Source organism: Macrotis lagotis, chromosome 8 (assembly GCF_037893015.1).
Source record: "Macrotis lagotis isolate mMagLag1 chromosome 8, bilby.v1.9.chrom.fasta, whole genome shotgun sequence".
Lineage (NCBI taxonomy): Eukaryota > Metazoa > Chordata > Mammalia > Peramelemorphia > Peramelidae > Macrotis > Macrotis lagotis.
The window spans coordinates 45,030,341-45,045,881 of NC_133665.1; the positions used below are offsets into that span (position 1 = coordinate 45,030,341).

Here is a 15,541-nt window from a genome sequence, read left to right on the forward strand (position 1 = left end):
GAGAAGTTGCCCGTCTTGGGGTTTACCTCGTCTTACCCCTAGGTGTCACATGTCATGCATGGCGGCTAGCCAGACTTGGGGATCCGCCGGGGGCGAGGAACCCTGTCTTAGGTCATCTCCTTCAACCCAGGACCTTGCCCGTCTTAGGTGGCTGGGTCAGGAGAAGTTGCCCGTCTTGGGGTTTACCTCGTCTTACCCCTAGGTGTCACATGTCATGCATGGCGGCTAGCCAGACTTGGGGATCCTCCCCCGTCTCCATGGCCATGAAGGCTTTCTGAGTAAGAAGCATATAGCCCCTCTGTCGCCTAGCTAGGCGGCAGAAACAGACAACAAGTAGGGTAATTCCCAGAATCAGCGTCCTTGTTCACCCTCAAGGGGGTATCCTCCCGCCATCTGGCAATCCCTCCATGGTATGGGATCCTCGATGTCTTCCCCTGTGGCCACACATGAGGGGCCCCACCGAGGCAGAAGGGAGCCCCATCGATGTATTGGTCCGTGCTACCGGAAGGGGAGAGGGAATAACTCGGAGTATTCCCCATGTCGGATTTCCTTCAGATGGAGCACCTCCAAGGATCCCTACGATGATCAGAAGGCCTGAAAAAGAAAGAAATTCCTCTCACCCCGTAGGGTTGGGCATTAATCAAGGTCTCTTATCTTGTAAACAGGGAGCCATCTTTCTGGCTCTTCTATCTTATCCTCGGGATGAAATGACAGGTGGCCCTGTCTTCTGTTCTTTACCGTTACAGGGCCATGCCAACCTCCCTCTTCATCTCTCCACATGACTTTAGAGCCTGGTAGGGCCTTGGTGGGAGAGGGCAGGAGCGTTGGTTCTTTCTTAGCATGTCCTTTTGGGGAGAAAAATCTCTGGGCGGCTGTAGTGCCGTCATCCCTGACTTGTAGGAAATTCATGGTAAATAGTACCTGAGACAGGTCTGAATGGGTCAGTGACCTGCCAACTCTCCCTTTCTGTTTAAAAAGATAGGATGTAGCAGAGTATCCATGTAAAGCTGGCACAGGGTGGGGCTATTGGCCATTCCCTGCGGTAGGACGGTGAACTGATAACGTTTACTGGGGGCTTGGAAATTGATCGCGGGGAGGGAAAAGGCAAATTTTTCTTTGTCCTCCGGGTGGAGGGGAATGCTATAGAAGCAGTCTTTAACATCAATCACTATAATAGTCCACCCTTGCGGGACTGCAGTGGGCATAGGGAGACCAGGTTGGAGGGTCCCCATGGGTACCATGTTGGCATTTACTGCCCGAAGATCAATCAACATTCTCCAACTCCCCCCTTTCTTTTTATGACAAAGACGGGGGAGTTATACGGGCTAAGGGACGGTTCCACTTTGTTCTCGTGCAGGAGGGTCATTACTATGTCTGTGAGGGCGATGAGCTTTTCTTTTGTCAGGGGCCACTGCTCAACCCAAATAGGTTTCTTATTAATCCATGTTATTCTGGGGGAAAAGCTCATCTCTAGAGTGGCCCCAATTAATTTCCCCGCAGGCTATCAGGGGTGGCAAGTGTCAGGTTAAGCTGGCTCAAGATATCTCTACCCCATAATGCATAAGGGAGGTCGGGTAGGCACAGTGGGGTGAAGAGTCCAGATTCTTCCAAAGCTGACCACCGTAGGGCGTGTGCTGCTTTCATGGCAGATCTATTGCCCCCCACCCCCGTCACTGCTTGAGGGCTCTGTAGGAGTGGCCACTCGCGCCTCCACTGTCCCCTATTTATGACAGAGCAATCGGCTCCAGTGTCAATTATCCCTTCGAGCTTCTGATTTTCCACCGTGACGGTTAACAGTGGTCGCCCAGAGCTGACCGGGTGGACCCAGTTCACATGAGCGGGAGGGGTCCGCAAGGGCAGCGCCTTTCCTACCTCTTGGCCCTGTTTTACCAAGGTGGGAAAGGGGTGGGGGTTTGTGACCCTTACGGATGTGGGACTTCCGGGACCAAAAATGACCTGGGTATGGGTGACTAGGTCCACACATCTCTCAGCCCCTGTGATGAGCGCTGGGAAAATATTTAGCTCAATGGGAATCATCGAGGTTTCCCAAGGCCCGATCTCTCTCTGCTGTGTCCCTTCTCTATAGTCAACCCTCACGGGGATAGTCACAGTAATGGGGCCGCTGTCTTCGAGCACGGGGGGGGCCCCGCGGCCGGGCCCCTCCCTTTCCCTTTTCCCGACTTCCCTTTGGATCGGCAGAACCTGGCTATGTGACCTGGCTTTCCACAGGAATAACAGGTCGGAACTGAAGTGGAGGGGGGCAGCTGCCTGCACTGTGCTTTGAGGTGCCCTGGCTTTCCGCACCCAAAACAGGTGGGTCTCACCTGCATACCATGAAGGGCGGTCAGGAGGCTATCCTCCCGGTTCTCCATGGCAGTCACTAAGGCCTGAATTGAATCCTCGCTGGGCATGTCCAGCAATTTGTCAACAATTTCTTCTAATGAAGCGTCGGGGGGAAGGCTGCTAATGGCTGCGATCCCTTTGGGGCGAAGACCCTCTTTAATCAATTGTCTCATAAGTAGATCAGATCCCGGGGTGTCTCCCATTATACGAGTCACTGTCTCTTTAACCTCGTTCACAAATGAGAGGGGTGTCTGATCTGCTCTCTGCTTCAGCCCAACCAGCTTCTGTGTGGCTCTCCCCCCTTTCATGGCTCCAATCTTATCCCAAGCTGCAACATGTGTTTCTTTAACAGTCTCTAGCTCAAACTGGCCATACTGGGCCTGAACAGCAGGGTCAGTATAGGCTCCAGTTCCACACAGGAGGTCAATGGCTAAATCCAGGGGAGTATAACCCCGGGATTTTGCCAGCTTAGAGGCCTCTCTGCGGGCCTGAGCCTTAAAAGCTAAATATAAGGAGGCATCTAGGCACGCGGCTGCAATTTCGTCAAAGTCAGCAGGGGTCCAAGGGTGCGTAGCAAAGAGGTTTTGCATCAGTCTTTTTACATAAGGGGAGCTTGGGCCGTATTTAGTCACAGCCTCCTTAAGTTCCTTAAGCATCTTAAAAGGGACAGGGCGGTAGTCTCGGGCTCCGGTAAGGGGGTCCGTAAATACCGGGTAGAGGCCCCAGTCATCCCAGTCCACCTCCTCCCCTTTCTCTATTGCTATGGAGGCACTGGTGGCAAGTAGGCCGGATGGGCGGAGCCCTTGAGGGGATCTCTGAAGGGCGGACAAGGAACATGGGGGATTTTTTGCCTCTGTTTCCTGGCTGGGCCGCCAAGCCTGGGGCGCGGCAGCTGTCCAATCAGCGCGGACTTCTCCCTCCTCGTCAGCAGCCTCCCGGTCCCACCTACTCACGCTCCTCTTCCTGCCACCCCTGAGGGCTGTTTGCACCCCTCCCTTCCCGCGCTCGGAAACTTCCGGCCCTGAATCTTCTCCCTGGGGGCCCCTTGTTCCCCCATTGTTTCTTCTAAGTTCCTCCCACGGATACAGGGGAGGGAGTGGCCTTCCCTCTTCCTCTGAGCTCTCTGAATCCGATCCCGCCAACGAGCTACCCACCTGAGTGCTGATTGTTCGTGCCAAAGTCACCTTCTGGGGATGCAGGGCTGCATCCACTATCTTATACACTGTAAAATCCTTGGGGGTTAGTTTTCCCGGGCAGGTGTCATCATAGGAGGCCATCTGCTGCCCTACCACCTTCCATTTATCTGGTTGGATCCCACTATGTTGCACCCAAGGGCAGATGTTCCAGATATTCTCAACAAAAGCACGGCACGTCTTGATAGGTAATTTACGGCCATGCTTAGCGCAGAGTTTATAAAGCTGCCCTGCAACGGCCTCTTTTTCCTCCGGCTCAAAGGCGGGAATACTATTCCGGCCCCCCATGCTGTCTACTAGCCGAGGCTGCAATCCTAACAGGTGGCAGAACTGGAAAGTTCCCGTTCGGCAAAAGAGAAGGAGGAAGCAGGGCACAATCAGACAGGCCAGCACGGCAAGGAGCGTGATTAGAGTAGAAGGAGAAAGGGGAGAGAAAGAAAGCATAGTCAACACAATAGGGATATGTCCCTCAGGCAATATCTGAGAGTAAACGCCCTCTCCTTCCTCCCGGTCAGAAACGACCGAGGCTGTCTGGAGAATCCGACCAGCGGATTCAGACGTTCCCTAGCAAAATCAGGTCCCGGGTTTCGGCACCACTTGCCGGGTTTTTATTTACAACGCCGGCTTCTTAATGCTAGTCCGTCCTCTTACTCACCAGTCCAACGCGTGGTGAGTCTTCGGGGTACCTCCGGCCCCCACTCTTTGATGGGGGAAGAACCAGACAGAGCGCCTGAGGTGGGTCATGAGTCTTTATTCTTCTGTGATCACATTCCCGCTTCCCCCACCTCTCAGCAGACCCTTTTATCCCCTCTGTCCTCCCTCCCATGAACTCTTACTCAATGAGGGGCCGAGTTCTGTAACATTCCCTTATAAGGTGATTATGTTTCCCCTCTAAGCGACCGCCAAGCCTCTTCCCCCCGCCCCCAACAGGCGGCTAGGTGGTGTAGTGGACAAAGCATGGGCCCTGGAGTCAGGAGTACCTGGGTTCAAATCCCGTATCAGACACTTAATGATTACCTAGCCGTGTGGCCTTGGGCAAGCCACTTAACCCCGTTTGCCTTGCAAAAACCTAAAAAAAAAAAAAAAGAAGAAGAAGAAAGTGATGAACCGAAATGACTCCCTGCTTTTAAGAGTGGGTAACTAGTACTACAGAAACTGGGGAAGTTGAGTATCAGAGCTGATTTCGACAGAGAGAGAGAGAGAGAGAGAGAGAGATCAATGAAGAGTTTGGATTGAGACCTTTTGAGCTTGAAGTTAGTCACACATTCAAGTAGAACTATCCGATAAACAGTTGGAAACAGAGATCATCTAGCTCAACTCCCATTTTATGCATGAATGAATTGGGCTCCAAATGTCCGTTATTTGCCCAAGGTCATAAACCTTGTTAGCAGGAGAACACTCATTGGTAAAGAAAAGAGTTTGAAGCTGGGAATGAGAATGGTTCAGCTTTCTGAGGTATGAATGAATGAGTAACAAGAAGCACTGAAGACTGAGTATTGAAACTGGTAGGAATAAAAGCCAGTAAAGGACATCAAGGGAGAGGGAAGATCTGAAGACTAAAGTGTCCCAAAAGGAGAGTAGCTCCATTGTACACATTACCAACAATATTGTGAGTTGATCAGCTATGATGGATGCAAGTCTCAACAGTTCAGAGAGCTAGGACAACCCTGGGAGTCCTAGTATGGAAAAAACAAACACCCCCCCCCCCCCAACATACACAATCTGAATGGATACTGTGTTCACTTTTTTTTAAAGCTTCTGTTGTTTTTCCTTCCTATTCCATGGTTTTCTTTCTTTTCCTTTAGTCCCAATTCCTCATTCACAAAATGACTAATATATAAATGTGTTAACCACAAAAATATAAGTCCAACTTTTACTAGACTGTTCGTCACCAAGGGGAAGGAGGTAGATAGGGAGGATGGGAGAAAAATATGTAACCAATAAATATGCAAGTGAATGAATGCTGAAAAACTTCCATTACATGTAATTAGAAAAATAAAACACAATACAATAAAAAAAAAAGAAGAGTAGCTCCTGAGGTCCTGACCTCACCCCCAGATAAGTCCTAGAATGATAACTTAAGTGATTGTTTAATCACTTAATCATACTGCTGGTCTCCACTTATCTAGTCATGAAGGTCCTATGGCTCTCATCTCTTTCACCATTAGTTTGTTCAATATGTTGAGAGCAGAGACTGCTTTTGCCTTTCTTTCTATCTTCTCCATCATTCAACATATAGTAAGTATTTAATACATGCTTCTTGATTTTGACTAAACTTGCATCATACCATTAATCAATATACTTTAGTCTTGTTGTGAATATAGCTATGCCTCTTACTAGAAAAACAGAACATAAATCACATTTTCAAAAACTGAACCCATTTTAAATACGATAAACTAAATAGCTACTTAAGGAAAATACTGTGGTGAGTTTTTCTAAATCTAATAATTCTTACATAATGTGAATAATTACACTTTCCTTAATTTGCCAATATTTATAAATTCAAATTTTCACATTTTGGGTTTTATTAGGATTCATCTGTACAAAATAAGTACTTTTATCCTTGTCAATTTGTCCATTGAAAATTCTATAGCAATATAATTAATGGGGAAAGAATACTGGATTCACATCTTAGGTATGACACTGTGTGATTTCTCAGAGCTGCAGTTTCCTTATCTGTAAAATGGGAACAGTAATATATGCAATCCCTATCTCACTGAGTTATTGTGAGAAAGGTGCTTTGTAAACCATAAAGCATGATATAAATATGGCCTATTGACCACAGTATTAGTAAGGTCTAGGAGTAAATTACTATAAGCTATTATATATAAAACAAACATTCCCAATGAAACATCATTTCAAAGAAATTAAAAACAAATTCCATCAAATGAATTGAATTAAATCTATTTAAATGCTTATTATGTGTATGAGACACTGGACTAAGTAGTGGTGACATTAAAAAAAAATTAAACAGTCCTTTCCTTTAAGGAGCTTGCATTCCAGTGCAGAGAAAGCAAACTGACATCTGAAAGAACCAGAAAAGACTTCATATTAAAAATGATCTGTGTTTTGAAGGTACCCAAGGGAAGGGACAGAGCAAATGAATTCTGAACTTCGGGACAGAGGCAGAAAATAGATTGTGGTAAACAGTCAACAACTTATTTTTGTTGCATTTCTATCAATTGATAAACATTTATTAAGTGACTATTATTTGACAGACACTGTGCTAAGCACTGGGGATACAAAAAGATGCAAAAGATAGTCCTTGACCTCAAGGAGTTTACAATCTAATGGGGAATACAATATGCAAACAAACAGATTCAAAGCAAACTAACAGAAGGAATGCCCTGGGATTAAGAGGGATTGACTAGTCATTGTCTCATAATGACCCCAATATCTAAAATTAGAGGGTTGAGATAGATAATTTCTGATTCTATAAATCTCTATTGCCCTCATTCAAGCTCTAGTCCTGTACATCTCTATTGGAGGCAGTTATTTGGTGAAATGGAATCAAACAAGACCTGAATTCAAATTTGATTTTAGACTCTAGCAGTGTGAGCCAGGGTATGTCATTTAACTTCTGTTTGTTTTATTTTCCTCAACTGTAGAAATGGGAATTATAATAATACCTGTCTAATAGGGTTGTTGTGAGGATCAAATGAGATACGATTTATAAAGCACTTAGCTCAGTTAATATCTAAATGTTTATTCTCTACCACCACCACCATCCTCACAGAATTTTTTTTGGATGTGTTCAAAACTTGAAATTGGATTTTAATAATATCTCTTTCATTTAATTGTTGAGGTTATGGTTGTTGGTCCTTTGTTTTCAAAGAGAATCAATGACATCACAAGGTGATGTCTTGACTCTTGGATGAATTGGATTTAAGTAAGATAGAATTGCTGTATGATACTGGGCAAGTAAGTAACCCTGTCTGAAACTCATTCTTCTCAAGAGTAAAATGGGGATAGTGATATTTGAATTACTTGTGCCTTATTTGGGTTATTGTTAGGAAAGCACACTGTACACTTTACAATTCTATGAAAATGTAAATTTCAATGTTATTTGACTTTTGCTCTTTTAAAAACAGCAATATCTACCTTAGTGCAATTCTTATATTTCAGTTTAGTTGCTTTTCTATTATTGTTCTTGTGTGTAAGCACTTAATCTCCATAAAATTGCATAACAATCATTCTTACTAGTATTTCTTCACAATGTCTTTATGAGATAGGTCAGCATTACTGAGGCCAAGATCAAAGCTTATAGATATAGGTTCTGTATTCATCATAAAAATGCTGATAGAATCTAAATGAAAAAGTCGATGAAGAATAAAGCACAACATTCCCATTATCAACATTTTTAAAAAATCAATATTTCTACCTGATTATATACAAATCCTTTTCAAAGCAATTTTAAGTCACAATTTGTGTTATCACTCTAAAAACAATCCACAACTTGAAAATAAAGAAAATCTTATGATTATCACAATGGAACCAACTTGACCAAAAAATGAACTGAAACAATCAATAGAGACAATCAATTCAATTTATCTTAGTGAACCTTTATCCAGCATTAGTATTAGATATTGAGGGAGGTGTTATTTGTCCTCCATTTTTGAAGTTGTACATGAATTAGTAAATATATAACACTGGGATTTCTGGGAAAAATATTTAACACACATTTTAAATTATTCTGTATGACTAACATTTTCTCTATTACTGTCTTGTCTAGATAATCATCAAAATAATAAATCAAACTCTGATTTATCACATTTTCAGTATTCTGAGGTGTAAATGTTCTCATTAAAATTTAACCATTATTCAGAGCAGATACATGTTGGTTCCAGGAAACTCTTCTTGTTGTTGGTGGAGATCAATGCCCCAAGTCTGGGTCAAGGAGCTGAAGTTCTCCACTGGGACCCTGATGCAGTCTGGGAACATTGATGTTCACCAGTAAGGAGAAAGTCCCTACTACCAGTGACCTTTGATTCTGGAGTTACAACAGAAATAGATATAAAATAGAATGCAGTAAATACTGAAGAAAAAGTCTCCTTCAAGACCATCCACAAAATCAAAATATAGACAGAATTCAGAGACCAGAAGGACTGTTTCTAGCTGAAGGCAAAACTTCATAGAAAACTTGAAAAACAGGGTTTCAATGAATAGTAATAGAAATAGAAATTGCAGAAGGGAATTACAAGAACAAACACACAAGTGAAGGAAACACAAAATGTGTTCAGAAAAAGAGAACATGAAAGAGGATTTAGAAAACTGTCTATAGTTTATTGGTATGTTATTATTTTCACGTTCTCTTGCCCATTAGATTATGAGCACCTTGAGGGCAGGAAAAGCCTTTTACCTTTCTCAGTGTCCTCAATCTTAGTACTTACCTCACAGTAGTTTTTTAATAAATGTTTACTGACTGACAAGTTCAAACTGTCTGTCACTGACTAGCTATGTGGAATTAGACAACTGACTTTCCTACTCTAGACTTGTTTCCTGCTGTAAGAAGGTTGAGGTGCTAAGACAGTCCAACTATAAGAGTTTTGATTCTACTGTTGTTTTTTTCAGACTTTACTTTCAATGTGAGAATTTACACTCCTCTTTTGAAGCTGAAATACACAGCAGTTTAAATTAATGAAGGTGGCTTTGGCAATGTTTAAATTGGCCTATGTATATGAAAAGTCATTTGTAGTTCTGATCATATCCCTATATACATATGGATTTAGGTGCTGTATTCATCATATAAATGCTGATGGAATACAAATGAAAAGTCAATGAAGAATAAAGCACAATATTCCCATGTTGTCTCATGTGGTCCCATGGACTACCTTTTTAAAAAATTGGGCTAAATTAGTTTAAGTCTGCTTTAGCACCACAAAAATATGATGAGCAAATCTAGATTGGGAATCTCATCAAAACTTCCTGAAACTATCTCATTTACCATCTCAAAAATCAGATTTTAGTTAATCCATCAGTCAGCAATATTCATTAAACACCATCTCTGTGCAAATAGTGAACTAATTGCTGAGTGATCATTATAAAGGAAAGAGAAGGCAAGATTTCTGCCCAGATAGAAGAAAATTATGAAGACTATTGGGGGAAAGATACCCCAAAGTCAGAAAATGTAAGCATTTAAACATATGAAGATTTTTAAAATAAATTAAAGAAACACAAATATTAAAGAATGAGATAACTGGAATGACTTGTAGAAGTTGGGTTAGTATGGGAAAGTTTAATTCATTTTGATTCTTTTACAGCTCAGGCATACCTCCTAAAGAAGACCTTTCTTGATACCACTATCCCTCCAAATTGTTTTTGAAAACATTTAGAATTTACTTATCTCTGTATATTGCAATTCATTAGAATGTGAGCTCCTCAGAGGCAGGAATTATTACTTTTTTTGTCTGTATTCTCATGGCCTGCATAGTCATTGACACCAGTAGATGCTTAATAAATGAACTGAATTGAATTGACTACATATAGTTTTATAGGAATGAAAGATTTAGTGTAAAGGAAGAAAGCAGAAGGGTAAACCTTACTCCTGAATATTCCACAAGAATACTCAAAGAGGATAAGAATGTGTGTGACAGTGAGGAAAATGTGCATGACTAGAACTCCCTTGCACAGTCTGCTCTAGGCAGGTAACTTATTTGCCTTCTCTACCTCTTCTGTTAGAATGCTGGAGTCAGCTAGGAAAAGTCAAAACCTTTGCTACAAATCCATGCTCGATAACCACAATTATATCCTCTGTGCTGCTTGGCTATATCCTTTTATTTAACTCTGATCATATCCTTCTCACATTTCCCAGAGTAGTAGCTGTTCTAAAACATATCTAATCTCCAGGCCTCAGTCTTATTCCTGCCCCACTCTGGAGAGGACTACAATATATTGTGGGTTCAGTTCTATACCATTACAATAAAATGATTATCATAATAAAGTGAGTCACAGCAATTTTTTGGTTTGCCAGTGCATATAAAAGTTATGTTTACGCTATGATGTAGTATATTAAGTGAGCAATAATATTATGCCTAAAAAAGTGCATACTTTAATAATGGAATATTTTATGGCTAAAAAAAATGCTAACCACATCTGAACTTTCAGCTAGTTATAATATCTTTGTGGTTGGAGGGTCTCATCTCCTTTGTTGATGACTGCTGACTGCTCAGGGTGGTGGTTGCTGTAGATTGGGGTGGCCATGGCAATTCAGATAATACAGCAATGAAATTTGCCACATCAATTAGATTCTTCCTTTTACTTGAACACTAAGAGGTCATTATAGGGTTATTAAATGACTTAATTTTAACATTCTTACATGGGTATGCACCAAAACAATTACAGTAGTAACATCAAAGATCACTGTTCACAGATAACCCTTATAATAATAATGAAAAATCAAATATAGTCAAAATATGATATAGAAACATAATGTGAGTACATGCTGTTAGAAAAATGGTGCTGATAAGACTTGCTTAATGCAGGGTTGCCATAAACCATTTTATTTAAAAAAAAAAAGAAATGTAATTTCTATGAAGCACAATCAAATGAAGTAAAACATAATGAGTTATGTCTGAATGCTCCCTTGTTTACTGAGAAGATAAAAGCTGTCATAAGGGAGCTTCCTTGACCTCTGTCCTCTAGGCCAAGATTAAACCCTTACCACTGATTTCATATCTTCCTTCTCCCTCAAGACTTTTCTCCAGCAGCTAGTCCCTCTCTCTGATGCATCTTCATTAACCTCCTCTTCACTAAATTGATAAGTAATTTATGAAGTTATGAAATGACAGCAGAGATGCCAGGGTTTGGGGGGTATTCTCCAGGAAATACCATGATTGGCAGCAGGAAATGGGGCTGACTTTTAAAAGGCCCAGAGACAAGAAGTAAAAAGGATACAGATGTAGATGGTAGCACAGTAATAGAGGATGAGCACTAGGCAAGATGGACCCTCATGGAGATGAAAGAGTGCTAAGGGAACAAAAGCTTGAGGTCTCATTTTTATAGAGTTTTTAAGGGAACAGACTCACTCTTAAATGTACTACCTTGGGTTTCATTCATTAGTATATTAGTAAATAGTTATGAATAAAACTTAAAAGTCATCTCAAAGTTATCAGCACCTTGTTTATGTTCTGCTGGTCTGTAACTGTGGGGGGTCTGGATTTTGTCTGGAATCTACATATTATAGGACTGGAACCCCAACTGCAGTGCCTAATTAGATTCTATTAATTGAGCACATATTACTAGTATTTGAATTTTTGTTAACAGATGGAATAAATCTTTCATTTAAACTGGCTACATATAAATTTACTAAAATGACTGGAAGAGAATGGGTCTTTAGGGGGATCAGAATGAGAATCAATTTTAACACTATCCTTCTACTCTGCCCTTAAACATACTTAGGTCTCCCCAGTCATACCTCAGACTATCCATGACTTTCTTCTACTCTTCTCTGGTTTGCCTCTTTCCTCCACTTCATGTTCAAGCCAAACCAGAACTCATTCTATTCTAACTCATTTCCATTTCTTTGCCTAGGATGCTCTCCATCTATTAAAATCCTTTGAATTTCTGGTCTAGCTCAGATACTACTACTCCACCAAAGTGATTCTTTTTAGCCCAGTGATTTCTCCTTCCTCAAATGTCCCATGGAGCAACTCCCCCCACCCCCAACTAACTGCTAATCAGCTGCCACGAACAGAATAGCTAGCCTAACTGAAGCAGCAGAGCATGCTGAGAGACAGGAAGCAGCATATGACAAAGAGGCCAAACTACTGCTACCACCTCCCTTTAGACCTCAGTGAATGCTACACAGGACCTTGTGCTCAAGGACCCAGATGATAGCAGCACTCCTCCCAAGTTCTGCTATCAGGCCAGCATCTAACCTGGCTCTTGCAGTCATTGTCCATGGGAGCGATTCTTGTGGAGATAGGATTTAGCAACTACCTTGCTTCAGTCCTTACCTCTTCAGCAATCATAAAACTTAAAGTCTTTTTTTTGTAGTTTTTTGCAAGGCAGATGGGGTTAAGTGGCTTGCCCAAGGCCACACAGCTAGGTAATTATTACGTGTCTGAGACCAGATTTGAACCTGGGTACTCCTGACTCCAGGGCCAGTGCTTTATCCACTATGCCACCTAGCCACCCCAAAACTTAAAGTCTTAATGAAGAAAGTTCTTGACAATGAAATCCTCAGCACCATTAAATGGTTTTATCCATGGAAATGACACTGAAGATGATGGGATGCCATCTGTTCCTTCAGTGGATCCTAAGGATCATTTTTTATCTGGGCCTTTCTGTCAGACTTGCAATTGAAATCCCCTATTTTTACTGTCTCTCCATATTAGAATGTGAACTCCTGGGGTGGCTAGGTGGCCCAATGGATAGAGCACTGGCCCTGGAGTCAGGAATGCCTGAATTCAACTATGGCCTTAGATACTTAATAATTACCTAGCTGTGTGGCCTTGGGCAAGCCACTTAACCCCATTGCCTTGTAAAAAAAAAAAAAGCAAAAGAATGTGAACTCCTGGAGACTAGACAGTCTTGCTTTTCTCTATGTATCCTTAGTATTTTTCACATAGAAATTGCTTAGTAAATGCTTTTTAATTAATTCTAAGGGTTGTTGGATGATAACTTCCTCCCCAGGTGGGAACCTGAAACATAATTGTCTCCAAAGAACTAAAGATGAACATCCAGTAGAGCAAAATGGAAAGGTACAAGGTGGCTAAGAGCAGACCAAAATATGTAGGCCAACGTGGACCTCCAATGAAGAACAGAATAAAGGATATTATCAAAGAATTTCATGACAGAAAGAGAAGATGGGCTAGTCATGTGGAGAGAGCATACAATGAATGGTCCATCTCACAGTATTGACAGAGATCAAGGAAATCCTTGAGTATGTTGGTTGGACTTGTTATGGTGAACCTTTGCAAAGGATGGATGGTAGGCATGGATGGATTGTGATCCTCATTGCTGGAGAAGACTCTTTGAGATTGCAAAACCATTTGAACTTCGAGTAATTCCAGTAATAGACATTTAATAAATGCTTGTCAATTGATTGACAAATAAAATGATTCTTCTGAAGTCAGAAGAACATGTCTTTGGCCAAGTCACTTTACATTTTCAAGTCTTCACTTCATCTCTAAATTAGAAATAACAATGGGTATGTTACCAGCATAACAAGGTTGTCATATGGATCAGAGTGGTGAAATGGAAAGAATTTTTGCCTTAGCATCTGGCTTGACTCTAACATTCAGCATGGGCAAAGGACTTAAAACTCTCCAAATCTCTTTTTCCTCATTGATAAAATGGACACAAATAATATTTAAGCCATCTACCTCACAAAGTTGTTATAGAAAGAGCATTTTTGTACACATTATAGTACCAAATCATAAAAGTAGCTATTTCTGTAGCTTTTTAGAATTTACAAAGTGTTTTTATCCCTTCTCTTACTGGATCTGCACAGTGACTCTATGAGGCAAATGCATGTATGACAAAAAGGAGACTCGGAGAAACATTAACTGACTTGCCCAGTCTCACAGCTAGTCAGAGTCTAAGTGAATACTGGAAGCCATTTGTTGATCCTAAGTCCAGTACCCTATTTATTTGGCCATACTGTTTTTTGTTTTTGAAATTTTGCTTGCTATTTAAAGGAAGTGATTTTTAAAGTGTCTTTCCTGTATGCTTTTATTTAGAAAATTTGTATTTAGCTGTCTTATGCAAAACACCTGATCACAGCACTTTACCTTTAATACTTAGAAGATGGAAGAAAACAGTGTGAAAACTATGTTTCCTCATTTATAAAATGGGAATCTTAATGGGACTTACTTCCCAGGGTTGCAAAGATTAAATGAAATATTTGTAGTGTTTATCACACACACACACACACACACACACACACACACACAGACACACAATGACATACATATATAAATACATATATAGGCACTATATAAATTTTGCTGCTTCTGTTGTGATTTTTCTCATTTATGAAAACTTCAGCAAAGCTTATGAAAGTGACAGATGCTCAGTCTTAGAGCCTGTTTGTTCCATTCCCTGATCAATATTTTCCCTTAGTATATTGATTCCTTGTTACTGACTGAAATTGCTATTAAATGTCTTCATTTGGGAGCTTGGAAGTACTGGCAAGTCAAAGGGGAATATGCATGCATACTTAGAAGGGAGTGAGTGGACTCAGAAAGGTCATCTGAATCTTAGGAATTATCTGAGATTCGGCTGAAGGATAGAGAGACCTGCTGAAAGAAGAAAAAGGACAGTGAAGAAAAGTATCTAGTTTGTTTAAATCATTTGATTGATAGGGAAGATTTATCTGTAATAGCTGAGAAGGCACTCCCTACCACCCCAGTGTCCTAATAACCATTATCATTTATCTTCTAATCCCTCTTTTTTGGCATCACAATAGAAAGATTCAATGTTACAGAAAAAAGAGATACATAGTAGTAAATATTGATGTATGCAATAGTTAATTCATAGACACTGTGGATTCAGTCAGAATGGACTTCAAATTCTTGCTGTGTGAGTTTCTGGCCTCAGTTACCATGAATAAGGCATTTACACCTTGATAAGTAAGATTCAATTTTCATTTCTATAAGATGATCCTGTCAGATTTTTTTTGTTTTAGGTTTTTGCAAGGCAAACAGGGTTAAGTGGCTTGCCCAAGGCCACACAGCTAGGTAATTATTAAGTGTCTGAGACCAGATTTGAATCTAGGTACTCCTGACTCCAGGGCCAGTGCTTTATCCACTACACCACCTAGCCACTCCTGATCCTGACAGATTTTTCTAAGATCCCTTTCCAGCCCAAAAGACCTATATTTTTTTGGTCTGTCTATTTGTGTGTGTGTGTGTGTGTGTGTGTGTGTGTGTGTGTGTGTGTGTATTTCTTTCCCATTTGGGGTAGGGATTCTTAACACTCAGATCTCTATTTCCAAAGCATCCCTGGGAACTGAAGTAATTACGCGTGGATAATTAATTCATGTTCCAAACCCTACTTTCTTT

The 15,541-nt window shown here is 41.2% G+C and overlaps 1 protein-coding gene across 1 annotated transcript in view; it reads left to right on the forward strand.

Annotated features, from left to right (window-relative positions):
* Nucleotides 1–3,219: 3,219 nt before the first annotated feature.
* The window catches only part of GRID2IP (Grid2 interacting protein), an 898,914-nt gene continuing 886,592 nt past the window's right edge, over nt 3,220–15,541 (forward strand). The window contains exon 1 of the mRNA XM_074196787.1: nt 3,220–4,271. The gene's annotated coding sequence lies outside the window, so the exon portion shown is untranslated. The remainder of the gene's footprint in view (nt 4,272–15,541) is intronic.